This window comes from Pagrus major, chromosome 2, assembly GCF_040436345.1.
Source record: "Pagrus major chromosome 2, Pma_NU_1.0".
Lineage (NCBI taxonomy): Eukaryota > Metazoa > Chordata > Actinopteri > Spariformes > Sparidae > Pagrus > Pagrus major.
Window position 1 is genome coordinate 35755681 of NC_133216.1, and position 15783 is coordinate 35771463.

The following is a 15783-nucleotide window of genomic DNA, read 5'->3' on the forward strand; positions in this document are numbered from 1 at the left end:
CACGGTACATATAGTTCATAATTACTATGTAGAGCACAATTCAAAGTGTGTGCGTATTGGAACTGGCAGCTTCACACATGATTTCCGACGAGTCTTTCACAAGACGGGTGAAGCGTGGCTTTTCCAGTGGCAGTTGAGGGAGCCGCCTCTCTTGGTGTTAGCTTGGCGTGCTCTTCAGGATGATGTATTTGCAAATGCTCGTGCAAATTGGTGGTGTTCTTTTGCTGGCACCACTCGTTTGCATGGACGGCAAATGACCAGACTTGTCTTTGGGCTTGCCTGTTGCGTCAGGTCTAAATCCAAAATAATCCCAAATAGGGGATTTTGTGTTCTTTTTCGCAACGAGCTGTTCCTCCATGGCAGTAGCCTGAGACCTTGCCCCCTGCGCCCGCAAAGCACGCTAAACTTTTTTGCTTCATGTGGTGTTGGAAGTTCCGAGTTGCCAAGTTGTTTTTCTGACATGAGGTGGCGTTCATGTGATTTATCCCATTCTGAAAGTCATTTTTAGATTTTTTCTGACATCATATGAATGCAACATCCCCCCTCTTTTTTTTGCTCCACCACACACACAACTGCCGAATATATCGGCAACCGCCGGTTGATGAGCTGACGGTGGCCGGTTGGAAATTTTTAACATATTGTCCAACCCTAGTGTAGACTACTAAAGGACTTGCTCCACTGCCCACATAAACCTCAAAATGTCTCAGTGCCTAGATGAGCCCCAGTGCCTCTTTTTCAATGATAGAGTAGTTCAACTGATGTATGTTGAATTTTTTGGAAAAGAAACTCACCAGACAGTCAAAACCATGGTCATTAGTCTGCATGAGGACAGCCCCCGCTCCCACCTTGCTAGCATCCACATACAGTGAGAAAGACTTGTCCATCTACGGGGATGCTAGGACAGGGGCAGAGCACAAAAAAGACTTAACAGACTCAAAAGCTTCTTGACAGGTAAGAGACCACTCAAACTTAACTTTTGGATTAAGAAGAGAAGTTAAGGAAGCGACCACTGTGGAGAAGTTCTTACAAAACCCACTTGCCCATGGCCAACGACCTTACCCAGGTAGGTAACTGTTGCCTTAAAACCGCTGTCTAACTGGTTGAGCATCTCCCACATCAATGTCATGTTCAATAAGATGAGTACAAGATGGGGTATCTGCAAACTGGCAGGGGTAACTTTTAACTAGCTTCACTAACTCTGATCGCCTTGGTTCAGGCAAATGGGTCAATATTTCATCCAGATTCCCAAGAGACTAAGAGTTTTTAAGTTGACGTTTCAACATGCCATCATCCGGTGTACACAATTCTTCCTCTGCGTCTACTGCCAAATCAGATGGTATGTGTACCTGATCCGCTGGAACTGCTACAGCAACACAAGAAGGTGACAACCCAGGTCCTGTCACTGGAGACCGAGCGAAGTACGGTCAGACACTTTTTTGACCCCATTTAAGGGCCACAAATCTTAGCCTGTAATGGAGATCCCACTAAAGGCAAAAGCACCAAAACTTGATCACCAGGACTAAATTCCCGATGTTCTGCACGCCGATGATGGAGACTTTTCATTTTGTGCTGAGCTGCCTGTAGATTTTCTTTTGCCAGCGTGTTGGCCCGATACAAACGGTGTCTGAAACCATTCACATAATCTATCAAGTTTTGTGGAGCCTCTTTTGCTTTCCAGTCACTGTGTAAAGAGGCCAAACAGCCACGCACAGTGTCACTGCACAGGCGTCACTGCACAGGCGTCACTGCACAGGTGGGACGAACTGTAGAAGTGGCCTTGAGAGACTCACTACTTACTACCTGAGAAGATGGCTTAACACTCTGAGCGGGCAGTCAGACACCTATATCTGGGCAGTCAGACACCTATATCTGCAAAAAACAGTCAGAGCATGTCAGACCACCAGGCAGAGTGGGAGTGGTCGGTGGTAGGAATTTCTTTATTCCTAAACGGTGATGTGAATTGCCCCAGAGAAAATCTAAAATAAGGGTGTCAAAATCTCTAAAGTAGGACTCTGTTATATTCAGAGGAAGGTGAGATAGTATGTAATAAATCACAGGTGCAGTCATCATTTGTATTTTTCCCCAGAGCGAAAGGTGGATTTTAGTCCACCTGCCAAAATCTGATTTCATTTTCTGAAGCAGTGGGTTAATGTTCTCTCGGACCATATCTTTATAATCAGGAGTTAATTGGATGCCTAAATATTTGATACCTTTCGAAGCCCAGCGAAATTTCCACTGATGGAAGAGGGTAGATGGGCAATACCCTGATTATAGGCATGGCCTCGGATTTGTCCCAATTGATGCGATATCCAGATAAAAATATGAACTCCTCAATACAGTTGAATAAAGTGGGTATGGATTTTTCTGGTTGCGTTAGTAGTACTAACATATCATCTGCGTACAGTAAAAGTTTGTGATGGATACTGCCCACTGTGATCCCATGTATATCTGAATTATTCCTCAGTTTCTGCGCTAAAGGCGCCACGGCAAGCAGAAACAAGCCTGGACTTAAGGGGTAACCTTGTCTTGTGGACCTATGCAGCTGGAATGGATTAGATATAAGACCATTTGTCAAAACACAAGCATAGGAGGTATTATATAAAGTTGTGATCCATGTAATAAAATTTTGCCTAAGGTCGAATCTTTCAAGTGTTTCGAAAAGATAAGTCCATTTGTCGCAATCGAAAGCCTTAGTGGCGTCTAGTGACAAAGTGATTGTTGGATGGATGGAGTCGTATACTAGATACTGTAAATTGACTAGCCATCTAATATTATCGGAGCTAAGGCGATTTTGGATGAAGCCTGATTGGTCCATGTGAATTACACTTGACAATGACTTTTGACAAGGGATTTGCTAATACCTTTGCTAAGATCTTTTGATCACAGTTGAGTAAGGAAATAGGTCGATAGCCACTAGGGTCTAAATCATCTTTCCCCTTTTTGTGAATGAGAGATATAACTGCAGTGTGAATAGACTGTGGTAAGGTGCCAGCTTTAAATGCATCAGAGTAAACCTGGAGCAACATAGGGCTTATAATATCTTCAAATGTTCTATTAAAATCAGCAGGGAGTCCATCTAGCCCGGGAGATTTATTTGGTGGCATGCTTCTAATTGCTTGAGAGATCTCCTCTATTTTCATTGGCGCTTCTAAAAAGTCTCTGTCTCTGTCAGTTAATTGTGGGAGATTAAGATCAGCGAAAAAACTATCAAACTTCTGTTTATCCAAATCACCTTGTGATGAATAAAGAGTGTTATAAAAGGATCTAAAACTTTCATTTATCTGCTTAGAGGAGGTAGAGATATGGCCATCTGGCTGTCGCGTGCCAGCTATATGATTGATACTGTCCTGTTGCTTTAAGCGGTAGGCCAGTAGGCGGCCTATTATTAGGCATATTCAGCTTTTTTATGGTATAATTTATTTAATTGAAATTTAGTGGCAATTATCTTGTTTAGTGTCGACCTGTCCCCGGTCCAAGAATATGAGACTTCAAGCGTTTTAAGTTCACTCTCTAATTTGTTGAATTTCTCATTAGCTAATCTCTTTCTGAAAGAGGCATAAGAGATAATTCTCCCCCTCCAATAAGCTTTAAAAGTATCCCACCAAATAGAAATGGTGCTAACCTGCTCACTATTTGTTTCCTTAAAAAGTGATGTTTCATTCAGTATCATCTCGAGGAATGAGTTATCTTTCAGTAGGGATACATTTAGGCGCCATCTCCGGTTTTTAGGTGCCTGTGAAAATTTTGTTTGTTTGTTTGTTTGTTTTGACAATAATCAACTAATGATTGAGAAATTTAAAAAAAATCAATCCTTGTGTAGACATTGTGGGGAGAAGAAAAAAATGAATAATCTCTTCCATCTGGGTGCATTAATCTCCAAATGTCTTTTAGACCCAAATCATTGGCAAGCTGTCAGATGGCAGCCACTGATCTGCTTTCTGTATTGCATCTAGGCAATGATCTGTCAAGATCTTGATCCAGTATTTGGTTAAAATCTCCACCTAGTATTATCTGAATATCACCGAGGTCCAAGAGAAGTTGTGATAAGTTGTGAAAAAATTCTGGGTTATTGAAATTGGGTGCGTAGATATTACAAAGAGCAATTGGTGTATCCAGTAGTTGACCGTACACTATCACATATCGACTATCTGAGTCTATTAGCACATCTGTTTCATTAAAGTTAACTGCCTTATTAATCAAAATGGAAACCCCTCTGCTTTTGCCAGTTCCTGGGCTTGAGAAACCCCCCCCCCCCCCCCCCCCCCCCACGAGCACCTCAGTTTCAAGGATTCTTTCATGTTTAGATGTGTTTCCTGGACAAAGGCTATATCGACTTTAGATGATTTCAAATATATCAGGATTTTCTTTTTCTTAATTACATTGTTAAGGCTCTTAAGGTTCCAACTGGCAATTTTCAAATCAGTTGTGCTAGCCATGAAGTAGTAAAGCGTACATAGATCTTGTGTGCATTATTACTACCAAAATAGTACAGTGTGGTGGCAAACAAATATTACAGACATAAAAGAACAAACTATGAACAAACCCAGTCAGATTCAAAAGAATGGGACATAAGCATGTAAACCAGGTCATAAACTCACCAAAACTAGGAAACCTGGAATTGTCACCCGAACTCGACTTTCCGTAACCCAACACTTGCATATGTTTAATCCCTTATCAGCTGTATTAAATGGGGAGTATCAAAACTTAAATAAAGCTCCTCATTAATTGTGTAAAGTAGAATTTATTTTTTTTTCTCAAATATGTTTATTGAGTTTTTTATATTAACATAACAACACATAATAACATCGACAATAATGCACAGTACAACATTGGTCTGGACAGCCAGTGCACACACATATTTCACAACATAAAAATAAAAAATCAATAAAGAAGGAAAAGAAGAAATACACCCCAGATCACAGTTCTGCAAGTTTCAAATGATCAGGTTCAAGGTACAGTGTTGTACAGGTACTGAGGCAAAGTGTAAAGGCTAGCCAAGGACAACACTTGAGAGCACTGAAGCCACTGTGGAATTGGAAAAGTGAAGATATGGAGTCCAAATGTCCATAAACTGTCCTTCAGATGAGTGAAGCAGACAGGTCAGGTATTCAAGGGGAAAACATTCCATAATTATCTTATGCCAGTTTGATTTGGTGGGGGGTTTGTCGTTTATCCAAGACAAGAAGATGTTCTTCCTTGCTGCATATGTAAGGATGTTATACAGTCTGGTAGAGTTGGCATCCACAATAGTATCTTGACTGGGGTAACCCAGAATTAAAGAGAGAGGGTCCATGTGTAACACAACGCCAAAAATGTTTTCCAAATCCTGCAAAACATCTATCCAATATGCTTGAATTCTAGGACAAGACCAAATACAATGAGTATAGGTACCCACTGAGATTTTACATTTTAAACATACAGGTGAGAGTTGAGAGTTCATTTTATGTCTTTTGTTAGGAGAGATTTGTAAACGGTGGTTAATCTTGAATTGCAGCAATCTGGCACGGTTACATACAGAAATTTTCTTTGTTTGAGACCATATCTTAGTCCATTTATCCCCATCAATATTTATACCAAGTTCGTGTTGCCACATCTGCATAACATCTTGTACATTTATCACATCAGTCTGGCTTAAAACATTGTAAAAGCGAGTAATGCATTTCTTGGCTGGGCCAAGGAGGAGTAATTGTTCAACTGCAGATGTGGTAGCATCAGTATTGAGAGTAGTTTCCCTATTTATGAAGTCCCGAATCTGCAGGTATTTGAAAAAATCGTGTTTGGGGAGACTATACTTTTCTTGAAGTTGTGCAAATGATAGCATTGATGCTCCCTGGAATAAATCACGCATCCTCTTTATCCCTTGAGCTGTCCAAGTGCTATAGCCAACATCCATCATGCCTGGTAGGAAGTTAGGATTGCCCTGAATTGGGACCAATGGAGACGTTTGTCCAGACCTCCCTTCAAGCTTTTTCGTAATAAACCATGCTTTTAACGTATTAGATATTATAGGGTTGTTTTTAAAATGGCTCCTGGCTGTCTTTAAGTCTTTGAAGGCCAAAAGGCCTGACAGGGAGCTTGAGGTCTGTGACTTTTCTAGACTCAGCAAATCAGAGGTAGGATCCTCCTTGACCCATTCTGCTATAAATTTTAAATGGGATGCTAGTTGATACCATTTGATGTTGGGGAGATCTAAACCACCCTTCAAACTAGGGAGTTGTAGTTTTGTTACTTTTAGCCTTGGCTTTCTCTTGTTCCAAATGAAGTCACTTAACCATCCATTGAGCGATTTCAGTACCTTGCCTGACAAGAGTAATGGGATCATTTGTAGGGGGTATAACAATCTTGGTAAAATATTCATTTTGATGATGGAGACTCTACCGAGCAGTGACAAGGGGAGTGGGGACCATCTGTTCAGGTCCTTCTTTATGGAGTCTAGGAGGGGGTTAAAATTAGCTTTAAACATTTCGTGAAACAAAGGAGTAATGTTAATGCCCAGATAGACAAAACCTGTAATGGACCATCTAAACGGGAATGACGGTAGCGTATTAGTTCTATCTCTAAGGCCTCCCATTGGCATAGCCAAAGATTTTGAAAAATTGATTTTGTAACCTGAAAAACATCCAAACGTAGTGATTACATCTAGGGGTGTCAAATTATCGCGTTAATTGCGATTAATTAATTACAGTCATATTTAGCGCGTTATGTTTTTTAATCGCGTTAATCTATTTTTTAATCTGTAACTTTACTGTTTCTGTATGCGAGTTGCCTTTTTATAAAATCCATTTTTATGCATTGGGCTTCTTGTGCTTGAGTTGTTGGGGGTGGAAAACAATGGTCAGTCACACCCTGAAGTGGACATTGATTGGCTGTTATTGTGTTTGGGATGGTTTAGCATAAGCTGATGATAGGTTCCCATTGTAGTTGGGAGGGCAAGGTGAGGAGTGGTGAGTAGCGGAGAGGAGACGTGAAAATGGAGGAGCATGTGAGAGTTGTCGGTCCAGTGAATGGGAAATTTATATTTCACAAACGCCCCGACGGCACCATTGATAAATGTAGAGTGATATGCCTTCTTTGTAAGAAGGAGTTTGCTTAACACCGAAGCAGCTCAAGTTTAGCCTACCACATCAACGCAAAGCACCCAGTCAAAAGTGCAGCCACAGCTAACGTTAGCAGCGAAAACGTTAGCAATTTAGCGAGCCATAGCAAAGCTCTTCGCCAAACTAAACTCGAGGAGAACACCCCGCGTATGAGCAAGTCTGCGACCGACAGACTGACGAATGTTCTTGCCAAGTGGATAGCGATGAACTGCAGGCCGATAAACATAGTGGAAGACGAGGGGTTAACAGAGGTGTTGCAAACTGCTTCCAATGACCCATCATACAAGCCACCGTGCAGGACTACAGTGACGACCAAAATCAGCAAGATGTACGACGGCGAAAAGAAAAACAAACTTGAGATTTTGGTGGAGGATTCGCCCAACTTTGTTGCTATAACCGGAGATCACTGGACCTCAGCTGGCAACCACAGCTATTTGGGGGTGACCGGACACTTTATTGATGGTGAGTGGAATCTCAACTCGTTTGCACTGACCGTCATGAATACAGAAACCAGGCACTTTGCTGATAAATGCGCCGAACAGTTCCTCAAGGTGGCAAATGACTGGGGAATTGAAAACAAGATATCCACCATCGGTACAGACAGCGCAGCAAACATGCTGGCTGCTATGAGAGCTCTTCCATACGAGCACATCGCCTGCAATGCTCACATTCTCCAGAGGACCATCACAGTCTGCCTCGATAGCAGTGGGTTTGCCGGTGTACTAGCAAAGTGCCGCAAGATTGTTGGCCATTTCAAACAAAGCCCTGCGAGTACCACAGAACTTAACCAGCAACAAGTTGTACTTGGAAAAAAGAGCGAGCAACTTATACAAGATGTACCGACCAGGTGGAATTCGACACTCGCAATGGTCTCACGCCTCCTACGCAACCGAGAGGCTGTCCAGGCTACGTTGGACCAACAGAACAACCACAGATTGGTCATGCCAACCGAAGCTGAGTGGGGGAAACTGCAGAGGCTGGTGGTCCTGCTTGAACCATGCAGGTAAGCCCAAATAAACACCTGTCCATTTTAATGAAATAAACTACTGTCACATATGTAATCCAAAAATGAATGAACATTAGGCAGTTACTTCTATGGACAATTAAATTGGAAATCAGTTACACTTAAATTTAAATATCCAGCTAAGTTTATTTTTCAAACTTATCCACCTCTGCAGGTATGTGACTGAGCTGCTGGGTGGTGAGGCCTACGTCTCTTGCTCTGTAGTGCTGCCTGCTTTTTGCCATCTGGACCGTGTCATGGACATCACTGATGATGATCCAGCCTATGTGGTGAAGTTCAAGAATGCCTTCCAGAGGGACCTGGCAGCACGGCGAGCTGTTGCCAACGAGACATGGTTCAAGGTGGCCACAACACTGGATCCACGTTTCAAGGATTTGAAATGTCTTCCAAGAGAAAAGAGGGAACAGGTAAAGACTATAAGGATAAGGACTATTGAGTCCAATTTATCAAATCAAACTTTATTTATATAGCACTTTTCACACATAAGAAATGCAACACAAAGTGCTTCACAAAATAAAATAAAACCGGCCTACTGCACTTAGTATTAATGACAATCATTCATTCATCCACCTATCCATCTATTCATTCATTCATTCATTCATTCATTCATTCATTCAGGTGTGGACCAGTCTGGAGAACATGCTCCAAGCAGCAGAGCCCAGAAGAGCAGCTACTCTCCAGCCCTCCACAGAGGATGATGAACCAGCTCAGAAGAAGAAGAGGAGCGCTCTCCTGCTGGGGTCCAACTCTGACTCAGAAGAAGATGGAATGGAGTCTGGAGAGCTGCAGCGCTACAGAGCAGAGCCCAGCATCAGTATTGATGACTGTCCCCTGCAGTGGTGGTATGCTCACTCAGGAGCCTATGAAAAGCTGTCAGCCCTAGCACGCAAGTACCTGGCCTCCCCGGCAACCTCCGTACCTTGTGAGAGACTGTTTAGCCTCGCAGGCCACATAGTGCAAAAGAAAAGGGCAGCCTTGCTCCCAGAAAATGTGACCAAGCTGGTCTGTCTCAGCGACTGGCTGAAGAAGAAGAAATAAGAAGCATGAGGTCAGCATAGCTGCTATGTCATCTGTAGCCTACTAGAAGTGATTGCTTGATGTTATTTCAGCACTTTATTTTGTGATGATGAACAATGTTATTTTTGATGTGCTAACTTACAGCACTGTGATTGATGGGTCTGTTTTATTTATTTTATATTATCTGAAGCAGAGGAAAAGCAACAAGTTCAGTGTTCAATACTTGTATTGCTCAGAAAAGTGTTCTTACTGTTTTTTGATGTGTTAACTTACAGCACTTTATATGGACCTGATGTTTTATTTTATTTTTATTTTCTAATTATTTGGAGATTGACAAAAGGTCGAAACTAAAGGTTGCAGGCAGCACTTGGGCCTGGTCTCAAATACAGCGGAATGTAAATGGCTAGGACTGCATCTGTTAAAAACAATAAATGACTTTATAAAGCCACTTTTTTTGTTATTTATCAATCTTTTGATCTGCCACAATAATGTAATGAATTTAAATGAAAATACCTCAAGTTGAGGGTTTTTCTCAGCAATTTTTAGGTGAGATTAATAAAGAGATTAATTAGATCAATTAATTACAGATCATAATTAATTAATCTCTCAATTTTTTTAATCTCTTGACAGCACTAATTACATCAACAAGACGTGAAACAGAAGTTTCAGGTTCCAGCACATACAGTAAAACGTCATCTGCGTACAGAGAAATTTTATGTTGAATCCCACCCACAGTTAAGCCTATTATTTCAGGGTCTTGCCTTATGGCCTCAGCAAGAGGCTCTATTGCAAGAGCAAAAAGGGCGGGGCTAAGAGGGCAGCCTTGACGTGTTGAGCAATGAAGTGGGAAGTTGTCAGATCTATAGCCATTGGTGATGACTGCGGCCATGGGGCTTTTATATAGTAGTTTGACCCATTTGATGAAATTGTCTCCCAAATTAAATTTATGTAAGACATTAAACAGGTATGACCACTCGACACGGTCAAATGCCTTTTCTGCATCCAATGAAATGACCATGCTATCAATTTCCTGTGTCTGACAAATATTAATAATATGTAGAAGCCTCCTAACATTGTAACTAGAACTCCTACCTTTGATAAAGCCCGTCTGATCCTCTCTGATGAGAAAAGGTAGAACTTTCTCGAGACGTAATGCTAAAATTTTGGATAATATTTTAATGTCCTGATTCAGAAGAGCAATAGGCCTGTATCCTGAATAGTCCTCGGGGACTTTCCTTTTTTTAAAATTAAAGTGATGTCGGCTTCTCTTAGTGAGTTGGGAAGGCTATCAGTGATGAAAGAATGTTCTAGCATTTCTAGGAAGGGATCTATAAGCACATCTTGAAATTCCCGATAAAATTCACTGCTTAAACCATCAGGCCCTGGTGTCTTGCCTGACTGTAGGCCTTTAAGTGCTAATAAGGCCTCTTCCCTGGAGATGGGAGCGTTTAACTCACGCTTTTGGGAATCAGAGATGGTTGGAAGGGTTAGTCTCCCTAGGAATGATTCCATCCTATCTGTAACTCCCTGTGGTTGATCTGATTCATACAACTTTGCGTAAAATTGCCTGAAAGTATTATTAATGTTCTTGTTATCAAAATGACGGGTGCCATTCGCATCTAAAATTGAATGAATCACCTGAGGATCCATTTTAATTTTGGTCAAATGAGATAAATATTTACTGGGCTTATCCCCATACTCATATAGCTTTTGCTTTGAGAAGAGAAGAGCATTCTTTGCTTGCTGGGTTAGTAAAGTGTCTAGAGCAGCCTGTATGGCGCATTTCCTCTGCAACAGTAACGGGTCTGATGTTAAACAAAGTGCACTTTTAATATCTGACAGTTCTTTTTCAAGTTTTAGGTATTGTTCTGATTGTTTTTTCTCTTTTGAAGCTGAGTAGGCAATAATTATACCCCTGATGTATGCTTTGGAAGTTTCCCACAGTAAGGATGGGTTGTGAGTAGATTGTGAATTAATAGACAGAAATATCCTAAATTCACTTTTCAGATAAGACACAAATTTGTTATCTTTTAGGAGACGCGTGTCAAATCTCCAGCGTTTACTTTTCGTAGATTCAATGTCAAGAGACAATTCTAGGAGCAGAATTGCATGATCGCTAACCACAATATTGCCTATTGAGCAGGAAGATACACATTGCATCACAGTCTGGGGTATGAAAAAATAATCAATCCGTGTGTGGCATTTGTGAGGAGAGGAGTAGAAGGTAAATTCTCTATCAGAAGGATGTAATATTCGCCATGTATCAACCAGGTTGATTTCCCCACAAGTTGACAGGAGGGCTCTAGCCTGGTTTGACAGGGGAGAATTTCGTGGGGGGTGTCTATCAAGTCGAGGGTTAAGTAGACAGTTAAAGTCGCCTCCCACCAAGGCCAGTGGTGAAGACACTTCTGCAAATTCTGAATATGCTTTAGTTAATAAATCTGGTGAATAGTTAGGTGGGCAATAAAGATTCATAATAGTAATATCTTTACCATTTAAGACACCATTTATAATCACAAATCTTCCATGCGTGTCCTTTATACACTTTTTTAATTGGAATGGTAGATTCTTGTGTATCAATATAACAACCCCTCTGCTGCTGGTAGTAAAAGAGGAAAAGTACACCTGGCCAACCCAACTGTATTTAAGTTTGAGATGCTCATTATCATCTAAATGGGACTCCTGTAATAGAGCCACATCTACTCCCTCCCTCTTCAATAAAGAGTAAACCTTTCTACGCTTCACATTGCCCCTCAAACCCCTTATATTCCATGAACAGAGTTTTAACTTAAAAGGTGGCATCATTCTGTTGGAAAATATAATGAACTGAATTGAACATCCATACAGATGACCAAAAATGCAGTTGTATATAGTCTCTACTAGGTTGTATTGCTTTTAGGGGCATGTTTTTATGTAATTTGTCCAAATACGACGACATGATACACTGAACTGTAAGAGACCAGTACTGAGCATGAACTATAAGAAACACAGAACCATAACAATAAGAAACTGCACATGTAAAGAAAAGAAAAAAGAAAAGAGAAAGGAAATGTTAAAAGAAAAGAGGATGGATAATGGGGATCCTTCCCCAGATTGCGGGGAATTGCTGTTCTGTAAGCCATCTCCATTAGGGCCGAGTGTGTTTCTCACACCATGTGAACAGAAAGAAAACAAAGCAAGTGACATAACCCAGATGACCGGGGCTCACAGCAACACCCGATTATTAAATGATAAACAAAAGTTGTTTTTTTTTGTAGTATGAATCGCCATCTATTTTTAAACCAGTTGGGTTTAACTGGGTGGACACTCGAGTATGATTAAGCAAGGGGGACCTCTTAATAGACATTGTGACAGCGAATAGTCATTCACATGAATGTAAGATGAATCAAAGAGTATAGTCACCAGAATACATAGCTAACCGAGTGTCCACACTTAGCTCTCATGTGGTCGGAGAATCCGTCATTCCTGACGTGCTGCATTGGTTGCGAAGGTCAGAGCCTCTGTGGGGGAGAGGAAGGTTGTCTTGGTGCCGTTCAGCGACACTTGTAGCTTTGCAGGGAAGAGCATGGAGTAATCAGCACCGATTTTCTTGAGGTGTTGTTTGGCTTCATTAAACTCTTTCCGTTTGCGAAGTACTGTGGCGGAGAGGTCACTGTAGAAGGATATTTTCCTTCCCTCCACAGTAATATCCCCGCCCGCTGCTTTACGCCGTACAGCTGCCATCACCCTCTGCTTGTCCGGGAACGCGTGGAAACGAATGATGACCGGGCGCGGACGCTGGTCAGACCCGGGCTTGGGCATTAGAGAGTGGTGAGCCCGTTCTAGCTTGACTCGTCCCCCCTTAGCATCCATGTCAAGAAAAAACGGCAGCCAGTGTTCAAAAAAGTCCACAGCATCTCTCCCCTCCATTTTCTCGGGCAGGTTGAAGATGCGGATATTTTTCCGCCGTCCTCTGTTTTCCAGATCGTCAATATGGTCGAGGAGGGATTCGACTTTTTTCTCCAGAGTCGATATGCGATTAGCTTGCGGCTCGTTAGCGGTCTCAAGCTGTAGTATCCTAGCCTCTGCTTCGTCCAAGCGGCCGCTAGCCCTCTTCAGCTCGGTAGTATGAGAGAGGACTGTTTTAGCCAAAGGATTGAGTTTGTCGTTAATAGCCACCATTAGTTTCGTGGTCATCAAGTCCAGCGCTTTAGCGAGTCCGGGTTCAAGTTCTGCCTCCTCGCCATCTTCTTCATGCTCGCTGCCATGTTGGGCTAGCTCCGTAGCCGTTTCGTCAGTTGGCTGCCGTGACTTAGTTTTTCCCTTCGGCATTGTTTGGTATTGTTTCGACCAAAAGTGCTCAAGAGTCATACCACAGCACAAGCACTACAAAAAGGCAGTGTAGTTAAGAGAGAATGTACAAAAATATGTAGGGTGTTGGCGGAGCTCCCGCAAAAACGACTGTCTCCTAGGCCGTCATCACGTGACCCCCGTAAAGTAGAAAATTTAAAAGAGAAAAAGAAAAACAGAAACCAAAAAAAAAGAAAGCCTTAAATATGGCCTTCCTGAGTCTCTATTATATGGGATGGGAGCTATTATAACACTAAGGCTAACCAAGAATCTGACTAACTGCTGCCTAGGTTACACGTAAATAGGTGGAGTATAACAGCAGAGGAAGTATTGTCAGAAGAAGAGAGAAAATTGACAGGCTCCATTGATATGTAGCAGTATCAGCATAATAATCATTACAACATAATTATGAGCCTATCAGGGTTTGATTATTTACCCCAAGTTTTGTCCTTAGCTCAGTTCTCCTTTATAATCTTCCTCTTGAGGAACTCCGATGCTTCTTCGGGCGAGATGAAACGATGACACACTCCGTTATGTTTAATCTCCTGGGTGGCGGGAAAGCGGAGCATGTATTCGACTCTTCTGTTCTTCAGATCAGTCTTAACTTGTTTGAAGGACACCTTCCGCTCCATGGTCTGCTTAGAGTAGTCCGGAAAAAACATGATCCTGGCTCCTTGCCACATGATCTGACCTTTTTCCCTGGCTGCTCGAAGTATCTCCTCTTTCACCTGGTAATGGAGTATGTTGACCATCACGGGCCACGGTCGGTTCCCCTCTCTCTGTTCTCGTCTCGGCAGGCCAGTGGGAACTCAATGTGCGCACTGTTTTTTCCAGTGTCAGGAATCGATGTTCCAGCATGATTGGGGTTTCTTGTTGTAAAAACTGATTCATGTCATTCCCTTCTTTTAGCTCCAGTATGCCCAGGATTTTGACATTGCAGCGTTGTCCTCTATTATCCAAATCCTTAATGCGCTCTTGAAGTTGCTTTTATCTCTTTGATAAATGGATGTACTGATAATTACCTGCTTCTAATGGTCAATACAGATAAGATAACTGATAATTTCACATTTCTTTATTTATGAAAGGAAGATCCTAACTTGAAGTTTATATACACCTGGGTGTAAGAAAGAATAAGATGTAGTGAGCAAAGATGGATAATTTAATATTCCACAGCTCTAATGACATTTGTTTTCTTAAAACTCAAAGTTCTTTCCTCCTCGCTGAACGCGTGGCAAATTACATTTGTGTTGATTTCCTCTAAAACTGTTTACCTTTTTTTTAAAAATGTCCACACTGGTAATGATATGCCTCGCTCTCTACCCTACACTGTATTGCTCTATCCAGGTGCAGTAGTTTAACATCATGAGTACAACAAGAGCATGTTTCCCTTATGCTCTGTGTTTACTGTTGGATCACAGACCAACTTTAGAGGAGCATGCTGCCACTTAAACCAATCATACACTGTGCGATTTTAGCATTTTTAATTTTAATTTTTGAATAGCACGACTCATTTTAGAGTGGCCGAATTTCAGCTTTGTTGGGTGCTGTTTGCCGTGCAGTGTATAGGGGGGAGCAAGGACCGATCATCTGCTCTGGAACAGCCGTCAGATGGTCGGATGAATTTCTGACGTCAGAAATTTTGGTTGGCCGACGCAGGCTCTTGCACAGGTGAAGCGCAGCCATGAGTCGATTCCCCAATGTCAGTGGCAAAAACAGTTTATGGCTGGTAGCAAATGCACAACAAGGAATGTTAGCATAGCTACTGTTAGCTATCAAGTTAACAACAGTAAAAGTAGCTAGCTTACCTCCACTTCTCTCTGCAAAATCAACAAGCCATACTGGCGAGTCCAAATGTGCCTTTTTCTTGGAGATTTCGGCACACAGGATTACACAGATTAACAAGGCAGCATGCTTCTGCCTTGTTGCTAATATCTGCCTCGGAGCTTTCAAACTAATCTTTATTGTCGAGTGTGAGCTCTCAGGTCGTGGCTTGACATACAGTGTGAGCACATTAATTGTGAGCTTTGGCTTTACATTGCAGACGATTTACTAGCACAGTATGATTTGGAATTAAACAACATTTCTAAAATAGTACAGTGTATGCCTAGCTTTACTGTGGCGTGAGTGTGTAAATTAGGGATGCTCCGATCAGGGTTTTTTGCCCCCGATACGAGTCCGAGTCCTTTGATTTTTGAGTATCTGCCGATACCGAGTCCCGATCCGATACTCTTATAATACATTTAAAAAATTAAAAAGATCGAAGAAAACTATCCAAGGTGTCCCTTATTTTTTATTATATTTTAATAAGTAACATAC